General features: G+C 45.0%; 1 protein-coding gene across 2 annotated transcripts in view; it reads left to right on the forward strand.

Moving 5' to 3' along the window:
- The window catches only part of LOC137631240 (progesterone-induced-blocking factor 1-like), a 113,216-nt gene that overhangs the window by 61,853 nt on the left and 38,401 nt on the right, over positions 1-12,962 (forward strand). The window lies entirely within an intron of this gene.

Here is a 12,962-nt window from a genome sequence, read left to right on the forward strand (position 1 = left end):
TAAGTTTTGTTTGTGCACTATATTTTAGGTGCAAAGTTTTTAATCCTGATGACGGAAATACGTTCCGCCAACTCTATGACGTCACAGTTGTGTGACTTAATCTTCATTGTATGACTTGCAAATTCTCTTTATTTGTTTTTTCATGTAAAGAATGGGAGGAATTCCACTTATATAAGTTTTTACTTTTAATGTAAAATTTTAAAGAAATATTTGTCCATTTAGTATTCGTTCTTTAAATCATCAATCTAATTTCATAAATTAAATAGAACTAGCGTATGGTTAATTTACGCTGTTAGTTCTCGTTACTATCGATGCAGTCCCAACATGCCTTGGTAGCGTTCTTTTCAATATGGGAATTAAAGTGTTGGCTATAATACTCCAACAACAACGATATGGGAATTCTAGTTTTAGTATTTTCATTTATATGTTCCTATTGTTTACATTTATATATATAGATACGTTATTGCTATATCTGTTCTTTTTATCATTACAACTCGCTTGTTTTTGAAAACCCTTTGAATTAATTGTGGATTACATTTGTTTTCCCATTTTCTGTTCATTTTAATCTTTAACGTATAACTTTCCCGGCGTTTGTATGTAACTACCGGGTAGGTATTTATGACATTTAATTTTACCAGTGGTTTTATGTAACTACCGGGTGAGTGTGTTCAACATCTATTTTTAATCGCAACTCTTGCCTGGTTGTTTTTTCTTTTTGTGACCACCGGGTAAGTATGTTTGAAAGTTTATTTTATCATGGAAATGTCAGTTTAATATTTTATAAAAATATTTTGTTAGTTTATATAGCAAGTACTAGAGACGATTTTGCTTCCTCATTCAAGCACGTGGCAGAAGAATAAGTTCTCTCACAACGGGCAGGACTAATTATGGTCTTTTGTGTAAGAGTTTAATAGTGCAAGTTTCAGTGCTAAATTAGGCATTGGATTCTTTCAGCACAGTGGACGTTGTTTTCCTAGCCTTAGACCTCTTCCAAGCTCCCCGGCCCATGGGAGAAGGAATGTCGATCGGCGAAAGGAAACGAGAGGCGTTAGCTCACGAGCAAACGCCCTCGCGAGCGTTCCTGTTAACGTTCCCAAGAATGCTCGCCCTTGCCATGGGAAAGCAAAGAGCGTTGGACGTTAAGATTCATACACTGCTTTTAGAGTATCGCATTGCATCACTTTTGATTTTAATGGCAATACTATAAGTCATAGATATTCGCTGATAATATCAATGCTTACAAACCATCATTGACTCGGTTTTTGTCCCAGAGCACCAGTTGGCCTTATGAACCCTCTGGTCGGAACCGAACGCGCCGAGCGGCATAATGAATATAATTTTGCCTTAACGCTTGGCGCCAAGTCTTTCAAGACAGGACGAATGCAGCCTCGTCTTTCAGGGCAAATGCAGCCTCGTCTTTCAGGGCGAATGCAGCCTCGTCTTTCAGGGCGAATGCAGCCTCGTCTTTCAGGGCGAATGCTGCCTCGTCTTTCAGGGCGAATGCAGCCTCGTCTTTCAGGGCGAATGCTGCCTCGTCTTTCAGGACGAATGCAGCCTCGTCTTTCAGGGCGAATGCAGCCTCGTCTTTCAGGACGAATGCAGCCTCGTCTTTCAGGGCGAATGCTGCCTCGTCTTTCAGGGCGAATGCAGCCTCGTCTTTCAGGGCGAATGCAGCCTCGTCTTTCAGGGCGAATGCTGCCTCGTCTTTCAGGGCGAATGCAGCCTCGTCTTTCAGGACGAATGCAGCCTCGTCTTTCAGGGCCAATGCAGCCTCATCTTTCAGGGCGAATGCAGCCTCGTCTTTCAGGGCGAATGCAGCCTCGTCTTTCAGGTCGAATGCAGCCTCGTCCTTCAGGGCCAATGCAGCCTCGTCTTTCAGGGCCAATGCAGCCTCGTCTTTCAGGGCGAATGCAGCCTCGTCTTTCAGGACGAATGCAGCCTCGTCTTTCAGGGCGAATGCAGCCTCGTCTTTCAGGTCGAATGCAGCCTCGTCCTTCAGGAGACTAATGCAGCCTCATCCTTCAGGACGAGTGCAGCCTCGTCTTTCAGGAATGCAGCCTCGTCTTTCAGGGCCAATGCAGACTCGTCTTTCAGGACGAATGCAGCCTCGTCTTTCAGGTCGAATGCAGCCTCGTCTTTCAGGTCGAATGCAGCCTCGTCTTTCCGGACTAATGCAGCCTCGTCCTTCAGGAGACTAATGCAGCCTCGTCCTTCAGGATGAGTACAGCCTCGTCTTTCAGGGCGAGTGCAGCCTCGTCTTTCGGGACGTGGGCAGCCCCGTCTTTCGGGACGAGTGCAGCCTCGTCTTTCGGGGCGAATGCAGCCTCGTCTTCCGGGACGAGGGCAGCCCCGTCTTTCGGGACGAGGGCAGCCCCGTCTTTCGGGACGTGGGCAGCCCCGTCTTTCGGGACGAGGGCAGCCCCGTCTTTCGGGACGAGGGCAGCCCCGTCTTTCGGGACGAGGGCAGCCCCGTCTTTCGGGACGAGGGCAGCCCCGTCTTTCGGGACGAGGGCAGCCCCGTCTTTCGGGACGAGGGCAGCCCCGTCTTTCGGGACGAGGGCAGCCCCGTCTTTCGGGACGAGGGCAGCCCCGTCTTTCGGGACGAGGGCAGCCCCGTCTTTCGGGACGAGGGCAGCCCCGTCTTTCGGGACGAGGGCAGCCCCGTCTTTCGGGACGAGGGCAGCCCCGTCTTTCGGGACGAGGGCAGCCCCGTCTTTCGGGACGAGGGCAGCCCCGTCTTTCGGGACGAGGGTAGCCCCGTCTTTCGGAGCGACTGCAGCCTCGTTTTTCAGGATGATAGGACGATCGCCGCATTGTTCTTTCAGGGCGACGCCACGTCTTATAAGATCTTTGTCAAGGATGACTTTAGTGATCACTTTTCTCCTGTTGAATTATTTGAGGTTAACAGAAAGAGAAGATCCTAAGTTCTGTTGCTCCATGTTCCCCACCCTCTGAGTTTTCACGTGGTCATTAATGGAGCTTTAAGAATATATTAATTTTTATTTCTTAAAACAGAAGCCTTTGATGCCAGCTTCCTTATCAGATAGGCCAGGATAGCAAGGGTGGAGGTCTAGCCACATTTAGGTCGAAGACCTTGTGGCAGCCCCACAGAGATTTTTTACGGCCCCCTTGGTGGTTTGCTGAGTCTCTTAGGGAATACAGGCAATGAGGCTGGATAATTTTGAAATCAGAGGTCATAATTAAGGTATGTTCTTCTTTTTTCTTTCTCTCTTCTCCCTCAAGAGTTGGTCAAAGACAGGTTTTGGTGTCTTAATCAGCAAGAAATTTTCTGCATGCTTTTTCTCTAACCGAACTAACAACAGTAGGAGCCAGATTTTGCTACTTCTGGCGAGCCTGGGAGTGTAGAGGAGCAGACCTTTTGTCCGTGTTTTTACTAAGGATGGATGCGAAATCTTTTTCCTAGTGAATCCTCCTTTGTTTGTTACTCCGATAAGACTTTTCTGCCTAACCGACTTTGCAACTTCAATGTCTCTCTTTTGGGAGAGGGAGTCTTTTGTCCGGTCCTGGACGTAAATGCTCTTTACGCCTTCGTTCAGAAGTCAAAGTTCTCCATGGAGACATCAAAATCTTTGGAGAAGAGGGGAGCAGACCTTTGGTCAGTACTTCTTCTGAAGGAGGATTACTTTTTCCTTTTATAGGGAAACCTCCTTTAGTTTTTAGCTACAACGATTCTCTGTCCCAGTTCTAGAGAGGAATTTAAGTGGCAGGCTATGCAATCAAACTTTATCTGAGGTTTGTTTACAAGAAAGAACGGGTGTAAAATGGGTCAGTTTCGGGCCGTGTGTTTTGGTCTCAGCTCCGCCCCTCTTATGTTCACGTAACTTTTGCTTAATGTAGCAGAATACTGCACTCTAGAGAAATCAGAGCGTCCCTGTAGAGGCCTAGAGTGGATTGGACGGGTTTAGACATGTTTGCGTTGCCCCCGTTCGAGATCATCAATTTGGTCTTCAGGAAATTTGCTCTCCTCGATTCGGGGCGAATGATCCTAGCGGCTCCATTCTGGCCTGCTAGGGAATGGTTTTCGGAAGTGATGGGCATGTTGATGGACTTCCCAAGAAGACTTCGGCAAGTCCAGATCTTCTCAAACAGCCCCACTTCGAGAGGTATCATCTAACCCCCCTTGCTCTCAACTGACTTCCTTCAGACTGACTAGAAGCTTGTCAGATCTCGAAGCTTTTCGGCACAAGCGACGAAATCTATCGCCAGAGCAAGGAGGATCTCTTCACAAAGAGTCTACCAATCTAGATGGGAGACCTTTAGAGCTTGGTGCAGGCGGCACAAGTTTTCCTCATCCACTACCTCTCTGAGCCAGATTGCAGACTTCTTCTTGTACCTCAGACAGGATGCTAAAGCTGGCTGTATCTACCATCAATGGATACAGCAGTATGCTCTCGGCCGTCTTTAGGCATAGAGGCCTAGAGTTGTCCCAAAATAAAGATTTGCAGGACCTCATTGGGTCTTTTCAGACGACGTAATAGGTACTCTTAAACCTGGATGTGGTGTTTAAGTTTCTGTACTCCAAGAAATTTGAACCTATCTCGCTAGCCTCTCTTCGAGTTGTAACAAAGAAAACCCTCTTCCTTATGACTCTAGCGAATGCCATAAGGTCAGCGAAGTCCAGGCGATTGGGAAGAGGGTGAGCTTCAATTAGGATAGGGCAGTTTGTGCCTTAAGGTTCATCTTTCTCGTAAAGAGCGAGAACCCTTCGTAACCCTGTCCTACGACGTTTAATGTCATTAACCTCACGAACCTAGTAGGTCGAGAGAAGGAAAGACTCCTCTGCCCAGTTAGGTCCCTCAAAGTTTTTTTTTTGGGCTCACACTATGAACGTGAGCTGTGCATCCAACTTGTTATGGTGTTCAGTGAAAGATCCGCCAAAAACCCCTGTCTAAGAATGCTTTGTCCTTTTTCCTGAGGGAGAAAATTAGGGAAGCCCACCTCTTATGTGAGGAGGAACACTTCGCCCTGTTGAAATTATGGGCTCACGAAGTGAGAGCCATTGTTACCTCTCTGGCATATCAGGAATATATGTTATTTAGGCTATTCATGGATGCAATTTTCTGGAGGAGCAACTCTGTCTTCGCTTCTCATTAACTTAGAGAGGTGAGAGTAGACTTTGCCAAGTGCTATACCTTGGGCCCATACATAGCTGCGGTTTCTGTATTAGGCAAAGGAGTTAATAACCCCACTCAACCTTAGTTTATATGCATGTATGAGGGTTTGTGTTTTTATGATAGTCTGAGGACTTCGTCTTGTGGTGCGGTTCCCTCAGTGTAGATAGATAGTTTATGTCTATGTTGCAGGGTTAGGTGGTTAGTTTTAGTAAGGTTGCAGTTTTTATTATATGGGGCGAAGGTAGTTTCTGAAGTCTAGTCAAGTTGTTGGTCTTATCCCTTTGACAGACTCGATTGAGTTTTTTGCAGCATTGCAGGCTTACTCCTGGATAAACACTCCTAAGGGAAAGCCACTCTAGAGGCTGTACCTTTGAAATCAGCTACCTTAGCAGGCAAGGAATCAAGGTGTTTTTATCTCCTACAACTCTTTTGTTGTTTCCCCAACGATGTTTACTGTCTGTTTCCCTCCTCCAAATGTGTGAATCAGCTATATATATATAACTGCCAGGTAAATTCTATTCATAAAAGTGGAGTTTTTATGATAAAACAAAGTTTTATGAATACTTACCTGGCAGTTATATATATATTCGAAGGCCCACCCACCTCCCCTCAGGAGACAGGTCGGGCATAGATGAACTGAAGTCTTGGACATGGGAATGATTCCTTGGACCACCCTGTGACGGGTGTTACCACCTACCTCCCAACCACCACAAGGCGGTTGCCTCGTTTTGAAAAATTCTGCCGATTTAGAGATATCAGCTATATATATATAAAACTGCCAGGTAAGTATTCATAAAACTTTGTTTTATCATAAAAACTCCATGTTAATGATATCTTGGTTTTGTTTGCTTCACTTTTTTCTTTCTTTCTGTTTATCACGCTGGCCCTTCTCACAAATGATCGTTGCCAACAATCTCTTTGTCCTTTATCCCTATCAACAAAAGGCGTTCTATCTCTTCCAGGGTATTGCTACGATGTCTTGTAATAATGGTGATCCCCTTCAATGGTTATTTGCTTTAATGGCTGCCTTCAGCTTGATGATCCTCTAGATCATAGGCCTATTCCGGCCATATTGTTTAGCCATACAGTATCACTCACATGCACACTGCTCTCATGTTTTTCTATAATTTCTTGCTTCAATTCTAATGAAAGAATTGCCTTCTTCCTGTACTGAAACTTAGCTTCTTAGGCACCATGATTATAGGTAAAATCAAAAAGGAAATGTGAGAAAAGGAAGAAAATAAGCACTGTTAATAACAGACCAAACAGAGGACAACCACACGATGCACACAAGAACAGAGAACTGAGCACTCGACGCTCAATTGCGTAATGTTTACTTCGTATGTTGGAGCAACACTTCGGATGTCGAGGCAGAAATTTGGTCGAATTTTACTTCGTATGTATGAAAATTCGTATATTGGGACATTCGTATGTAGAGGTACCACTTTTTTATAACTTGGTTGCAAACTTGTGAGCAGTCATTCCCTGGGAGGGGTGCAAACCTCATTAAGGATAAAGTTAACACACACCATCAGTGGATTAGGAATTATTTAGGCCAAAGTGAGGCACGTCAAATGTCCGTTAAATTGCAGATTCTCATAGAGCAATTAGTTGACTTATTACTTTGGTTTATAGTACAGTATGTGGTTACCAGCTTATGCCTAACATTTAGTAATTTAATTATAATCTTGTGTTGAGTATGCTGTAATTCATATATTTGTTAAAACAATAATAAATCACGAGGATGGTATATTTCTATTAATTTGCCAAACATTTGGTCTATAGTAATCTTTCCAGCACTCCTCAAGAAAAATATAATATATGTAGAATACAAAATTTTAAGCTAAAGTGTAGATCTATATTTGATTACAGTACTGTACTCAAATTAGTATAAAAAAACTTTTTTTTTTTTTTAGGAATTTTGGAGTAAGTTATTATCCAATTTTCAATATTTAACTTAGCCGGTGATTATATAGCTGCAACTCTGTTGCCCGACAGACAACTCTACGGTAAAAACTCGCCAGCGATCGCTACACAGGTTGCGGGTGTGCCCAACAGCGCCATCTGTCGTCCAGATACCCAGTACTCAATGTAAACAAAGACTCAATTTTCTCTCTGTCGAGCTATCGACAAGACGTACTTACTCGCTGTTGCTAAACTGGAGTTTTTTTTTCACAACTAATTGGTGAAGTACTTTATTCTAGTTTTGAGCTTTCACTATGCAGGTGTTTTATCTTCATCTTAAATCTTGAACTCGTTTTGGATAGATTTAATTATGGTGACAAAGAGAGTATGGACTTTCTTTCACTTTTAAATGGCCGACCCTTCCCTTAGACGGAAGTGTGTTTAGGCTTTTAGTAATTATCTTATCACGTTATAGATTTTCCTCTATATATTTTATATCTCTCCGCCTTTATTAGGCCTCTTCGATTAACTTTCCATTTATTATAAACATATAAAAATAATTTTAATGTTTTGTTTATATAGACCTTTCCTGAGAGTAGGCGGTCCTAACTTGGAAACCGAAGTTAATCAACGTTGAGCCCTTTATATCGTAATTAGCTTTTAAAGAGCTAAGGATTTAAAACTTTTTAAATGTAATATTTTATGAAAGAATTTCTTTGATAGTCTTCGTACTGTTTTCAAAGATGAACTAACGTTTAGTTTATTTATGCTACGCAGTTGTTGACATTCAGGACGTTCAACATGCGCTCTATCGTTACGATAGAGAGAGAGTGTATCACGGTTTCACTTTGTAGTAAGAGTAAATCGATTCTGACGTTTTGTTCATTCTTTCTTAGCTTAAATGTTTTAAATTCTATTTTAAAGGAACTTTTTATTTGAAAAACCTTTCAGTTTTTTCCTTTAGTCAAATAACATGTTTTTTTGACGAAATATAATTGGGCTCTTCTCTTAGGTGCGAAATCAAGAGAGTAAGAGAGAGAGAGATAGAGACGGAGGGAGAGAGAGGAGAGAAAACGTTCCGTTCAAGCGGGTAACGTTGTTCTCGAGTTACTCTCGTCCCTAGTCGCTGTACAGGGAGGAAGGATAAAACGTTTTTAGTTTTTTATTCTCGTCCCCAGGCTATGTGCGGTGAGAGTTTGAAAACGTAGTTATATGAACTAGTGTTTAGTCTCTTTCCCAGCCACTGATTTTTTTATCTTAAAATATGTTGTCTGTTTTTTGCTGGTATTAATGAGCTTGCATTATACGACTGATTTCGCAATTACTACCTTTTAATGAAGGGTAGAATTGCGTGTTTCAGGTAGAAATCAGTAAAAGTTTCGATTTCAGTGAAATAAGTGCAAAACAGAAAATCGAAGTGATAAAGTGATATGCGCTAAGTGTTACAGTGTTGCGTCCGAGGGTTCGTCTGTTCGTGCCTGTCGTTCACCTAGTCCGGGACCTCTTGCATGCTCCCAAGCCCAGGGGAGAAGTAATGTCAAACGACTTATGGGTTCGAGAGGCCTTGATCAACGAACAGACGTTTTCCCTCTATGGTATCGGGTGTATCTTACCAAGATCTCCCCTACCATAAGACGAGAGAGACGTTGTTTCTCCTCATCATCCGAAGGCTTTTCGCATAAGAAACCTGTCACAAGGTTTCGAAGCCCTTAAGCGAAAGTCAGTCCTTTCAGGACAGGTCCAGCGTCCTGGTTACAACCATTAGGACAGCTCTGACCCTATGCAGTCATCGGATAACTGCTCGCCGCCTAACAAAAGCGTAACACAGACTCCGAGAGTCTTTTTTTTTTGTTGGCAAAGTGTTGCGGTCACAGACGTTACCCTCGTCTCTTACCACAACCATTTCCGTTGATCCTTAATGGGTTGTATGGCAAGACATGCAGTATATGCTTGCCTCCCTTATGGAAGACTATTCTGCCGATTAGTCCATTGAGTCTAGCCGTTTATCTCATCGATATCCTGGCTTTCAGCCAACCTAACGTTCCTTTGTGCTTACTGTTGACGTTGGCGTAGCTTAGTCACGTCAGTCAGGTTGTTTAGAACCACACTCGATGCGGTCTCGTGTGGTTTTTCAGCCGCATTTGGACGTTAGGCCACTTGCTGATGCTCCTGTTGACGTTCAAGACGTTCACTAACAATCGGAGTTGACTTGTTTTGACGCTGTGCGTCAACCTCCGCATTCTAGAGTTGTTTTGACTGCTCAGTCTAGGCAGTCAAAGCAGTCTCGAGTGGACGCTGTGCGTCCTCACGCACCTGTTGTGGTTGACAGTTCAGTTGTTGACAGTTCACAGACTGTCAAGCAGTTACATGACGTTGCGTTCTGGTCCGCTACTAATGCACCAGTGAGTGTGGACTCTGCTTGTAAAGCATTGCCACCACGGTAGGTCTCTCCCTTGCTTGAGACTCAGCTTTTATCGGACAAGGTTCCTGTAGATGAGGAAGTTGCTGTTCCCCCTCCTACTGATATTCCCTTGAGGACTCTGTCAGATGGAGAGGAGCCTAAAGCTGCTTAGCCTCCTATGGACTTTAATTAAATCATGATGATTTTTTTAAGGATCTTTGTCCGGATCTTTTTGTAACTGCTGCTCCTCGTTCGCCTTAACGTCAGAGCTTACACTAGGCCTAGCTACTTCGAAGCCGTTGTTTTTAAGCTAGTGCTCTCTCGCTCTCCTAGAGAGCTTTACGTTGGCTAGGCGACTGGTTTTTCACCAGGAGGAGTTTGGGGGATACAGCCTTTGCTTTCCCTTCTTTTAAACTGGTTTATACAGCGAGAGTCTGATATGACACGAGAGAAGTTCTCGGCTTGGGAGTTCATGCCTCTGCCCAGATAGACTTCTCAATTCTCGTAGACTCTCCCTGGCGCCTGGCCAGGAGACGCTCCAAGTTGTTTACAGGTCAACTTCACAGCTGTTTTCGAGCCTTTGAAGTTTTGCTGTACAATTATGTCATGCATAACAAGGCTTTCAGGGATGGTAAGCGGTACCGCCTCAGTCGCTAACCCCGTCTGTTGCCACACCTGCTCCCGTAGACCCTAAATGGGCTTTGCTGCAAGACATGCAGTCCAAGCTTGCGTCCTTGATAGAGGACTTTAATGCGGAGAAGGTTGCTACCGAACCTTCTGGCCAACAACCTTCCAACCGGTCGGTTGTGCGCCCTGTTGACGCTGAGGTAACCTACTCGCGTCTGCCAGTTGAGGTGGTTCCTCCATCGATGCGACCCAGTGTGGGTTGCCAGCCGCACGTTGACGTTAAGCGACGCTCGGAGGTGGTTGTTGACGTTCAGGACGTTCAACAACCAGCAGAGGTGACTCGTTTTGACGCAGTGCGTCAACCTCAGCAACCCGGTAGGGTGTTGACTGCACAACCCAGACGGTCTAGACAGTCTCGGGTTGACGCTGTGCTTCCTCGCGCACCCATGGTTGTTGACAGTTCACAGACTGTGCAGCAGTTCCATGATGTTGCGTCCGGCTCCGTCACGCATCCACCAGTGCGACCGGACTCAGCGAGCCAGACGTTGCCCACTCCGTTGCCGTTTCCTCATCAGTTTTCGGATGAGGAACCCTCTGATGAGGACGTTGCTGAACAACAAGACGATCAGCCCCCAGAATAGATCAAGCCCTGCTATCCATCCAGAAGATGCTGAAGAAGGAACGCTGCTCAGTCAGGCTGTGGATGAGTCTGGTAGGGACGCTGTCATCCGTGGAACAATTTGTGTCACTAGGAAGACTACACCTCCGTCCTCTTCAATACCATCTAGCTTTTCACTGGAAAAAGGACAAGACGCTAGAAGCGGTCTCGATCCCGGTTTCCGAAAAGATAAAGTCTTGTCTGACTTGGTGGAAGGACAATATCAACCTAAGAGAGGGTCTTCCCCTGGCTGTTCAGACTCCCAACCACGTTCTCTTCTCGGACGCATCGGACGTGGGCTGGGGCGCGACACTAGACGGTCGGGAATGCTCAGGACTGTGGAACTCGAGTCAGAGGAGCATGCATATCAACTGCAAGGAGCTGTTGGCAGTTCATCTGGCCTTGAAAAGCTTCAAGTCTCTCCTTCGAGGCAAAGTGGTGGAAGTTAACTCGGACATCACCACGGCCTTGGCGTACATCTCCAAACAAGGAGGTACCCACTCACTGACGTTGTACGAGATCGCAAGGGACCTGCTCATCTGGTCAAAAGGTCAAGACATCTCCCTAGTAACGAGGTTCATCCAAGGCGACTTGAAAGTCATAGCAGATTGTCTCAGTCGGAAAGGGCAAGTAATTCCAACCGAATGGACCCTCCACAAGGATGTGTGCAAGAGACTTTGGGCCACTTGGGGTAAAACCATCCATAGATCTCTTTGCAACCTCGCTGACCAAGAGGCTTCCAATCTATTGCTCTCCAGTCCCGGACCCAGCAGCAATACATATACAGTAGATGCTTTCCTCCTAGATTGGTCACATCTGGATCTCTACGCATTCCCACCGTTCAAGATTGTCAACAAGGTACTGCAGAAGTTCGCCTCTCACGAAGGGACAAGGTTGACGTTAGTTGCTTCCCTCTGGCCCGCGAGAGAATGGTTCACCGAGATACTTCGATGGTTAGTAGACGTTCCCAGTAGTCTTCCTCTAAGTGTAGACCTTCTACGTCAGCCACACGTAAAGAAGGTACTCCAAAGCCTCCACGCTCTTCGTCTGACTGCCTTCAGACTATCGAAAGACTCTCGAGAGCTAGAGGCTTTTCGAAGGAAGCAGCCAGTGCGATTGCTAGAGCAAGGAGAGCTTCTTCCATTAGAGTCTACCAATCGAAGTGGGAAGTCTTCCGAGACTGGTGCAAGTCAGTTTCTGTATCCTCGACCAGTACCTCTATAGCTCAAATAGCTGTTTTTCTCTTATACCTGAGAAAAGGACGATCCCTTTCAGCTCCCACTATCAAGGGCTACAGAAGCATGTTGGCATCGGTCTTCCGGCATAGAGGCTTAGATCTTTCCAAACATAAAGATCTGCAAGACCTCCTTAAGTCTTTTGAGACCACCAAGGAGCGTCGTTTGGCTACCCCTGGATGGAATTTAGACGTGGTACTAAGATTCTTCATGTCAGACAGGTTGGAGCCGTTACAATCAGCCTCCCTGAAAGATCTCACTCTTAAGACTCTTTTCCTGGTATGCTTAGCCTCGGCTAAAAGAGTCAGTGAGATTCATGCCTTCAGCAAGAACATAGGTTTTTCATCAGAAAAAGCCACTTGTTCGCTACAACTTGGTTTTCTAGCCAAAAATGAGCTGCCTTCTCGGCCTTGGCCTAAATCTTTCGATATCCCCAGCTTATCGGAGATCGTAGGCAATGAACTAGAAAGAGTCTTATGCCCTGTTAGAGCTCTTAAGTTCTATTTAAAGCGTACTAAACCTTTACAAGGCCAATCTGAAGCTTTATGGTGTTCAGTTAAGAAACCATCCTTGCCTTTGTCAAAGAATGCTTTGTCAGACTTTATCAGATTGTTAATACGAGAAGCTCATTCACATCTGAGTGAGGAAGACCGAACTTTGCTTAAGGTGAAGACGCACGAAGTTAGAGCTGTAACAACTTCCGTGGCCTTTAAGCAAAATATATCTCTGCAAAGTATAATGGACGCAACCTATTGGAGAAGCAAGTCAGTGTTCGTGTCATTTTACTTGAAAGATGTCCAGTCTCTTTACAAGAACTGCTACACACTGGGACCATTCGTAGCAGCGAGTGCAGTAGTGGGTGAGGGCTCAACCACTATAATTCCCTAATTCCATACCCTTTTAATCTTTCTCTTGAAATGTTTTTATTGTTGTTTTTTGGGTTGTCCGGAAGGCTAAGAAGCCTTTCGCATCCTGGTTGATTTGGCGGGTGGTCAAAGTCA

Source organism: Palaemon carinicauda, chromosome 39 (assembly GCF_036898095.1).
Source record: "Palaemon carinicauda isolate YSFRI2023 chromosome 39, ASM3689809v2, whole genome shotgun sequence".
Taxonomy (NCBI): domain Eukaryota; kingdom Metazoa; phylum Arthropoda; class Malacostraca; order Decapoda; family Palaemonidae; genus Palaemon; species Palaemon carinicauda.